Source organism: Myotis lucifugus, unplaced genomic scaffold (assembly GCF_000147115.1).
Source record: "Myotis lucifugus unplaced genomic scaffold, Myoluc2.0 scaffold_1405, whole genome shotgun sequence".
Lineage (NCBI taxonomy): Eukaryota > Metazoa > Chordata > Mammalia > Chiroptera > Vespertilionidae > Myotis > Myotis lucifugus.
In genome coordinates, this window is record NW_005872453.1 from 21,359 (window position 1) to 23,127 (window position 1,769).

Sequence of the window (1,769 nt, forward strand, 5' to 3'; positions counted from 1 at the left end):
GGGGGGGGGGGGGTGGGGGTTTTGGGGGGTGTGTTTATTTTTAAAGGGGAACTCCCTTAATTTTTTTGGCCTAAAAGCTTGTTCGGGAAAAAACCCCCCCTTCCCCCCCTTCCCCCCCCCCCCCCCCCCCCCCCGCCAAAGGGATGTGCCAACTTGACCTGAAATGCATAGGCGGGCAGCACACCTGCACCTCTGACAACCCGGATGGAGGGAGGGAGCACAGGCCTCAGCTGAGCCCACACAGGAGGCATCCCCCGTGGGCGATGGGTGGGGGGATGCCAGCTGTTTAGCGGAGGCCTGAGCACAGCCTGTCTTACAGTCTCTGTGTTTTGCTCTGGGGCCTCCAGCTTCATGAGAGTTTGGCTAATAACGATTGGGCTCCTGGATGACAGCCCGTGAGGTGGGGCTAAGGGTCAAGGGCATGGCGGTGAGTGAAGGACACACATGTTCCCCGGGAAGGCTGCTGAAGGGACTGAGCCATGTTTCCTGCTCTCAGGGGGAACCAGGAAGGCACTCAGCCAGGGCTAAGTGGGGACTGGCAAAATCTGGCTCCCAGCTTGGGTTTGGCCTCTGATTCATTGGCTCCTTGGCCTCCCTACTCAGATGGGGTGATGGGGGCGGGTGAAGGGACATGCCAACCTACAGGGTCCCTCAGGTGGTCAAGAACACGGTCACCTGGACCAGTGACTCTTATGCTTTCATACAGGCAACCTCCTGGGATCTCCTTCTAGTGGAGACTCTAATTCAGGTCTGTGGCTGGCCCCAGAATCTGCACTGTTACAAGCTCCCAGGTGCTGTAGATACTGCTGGTTCCAGGACTACACTTTGAGCCAGCACCCTGGTTCCTGAGGCCTGGATTCTTCATGAGATTAGCAGGACGTGGGCACGGATCTGGGTCCCTCGCACTGGCCAGGGGCTGGCAGAACCCCGCACACTGAGCCACTTTCCCACCACACTAACCCCTAGTGCCGGGGGCCACAGTGGAACCACACACACAAGTCTTTCATCTGCGTCAGCTCCTCCTGACTCCAGCTGCCACCTCCTCCCACTGGGACACGGGGCTCTGAGGAGCCGGCCCTGCCATCAGCTTTCCTGGCCCTGTCCTGGCCCTCCAGGCTCTGGCCAAGCCCTTGGCCCACCTCAGGAGCTTGGAGCTGTTTCCTGGGTTCACCTCTGTTATCAGGTTTCCTGTCAGAGATCCTGTCCATAAAGCTGAGGCTGGCTGCTCTCTCCCACACCTTGTGAGATTTTGGGGGACCCACTGAAAGCAGAAATGGATCTGCACCCCCATCCCCATCAAAGTGACCCTATGCTCTCTCCTTGGCCAGGACGCCCTGATCCCAGACACCAGGATGTCTCCAAACACATTGAATAAACCACAATCACACTGTGCATATGTGCCAACCCCGAGTTTTCTTTCTCTCTTTATTTGAAGGGCACTGGGAAAGGGGGGCGTCCAACTGGAAAAGCTCAGAAGGTGGAGACCAGCAGGTGTCAATCACGGTCACGTTCCTGGAGTGGGGGAAGGACTGGTACAGGCTGAAAAAAAAAAAAGATAAAGGTTGGAGAAAGAGGAGGGGCTGAGGAGACCACCTCCCAGGGGAGTGACCAGCTGGTGGCTGGAGCCTGAGATGGAATTGAATGGAGGGTGGGGATGGGGTCAAAAGGTACATGAGGGGTGGGCCTGGGTGGGAGTTGGGAAGGCCCAGGATGCTCCCTTTCTGCTGAGGGGACTGAACATGGCTTCAGCCTGCACTGACCCCCCCCCC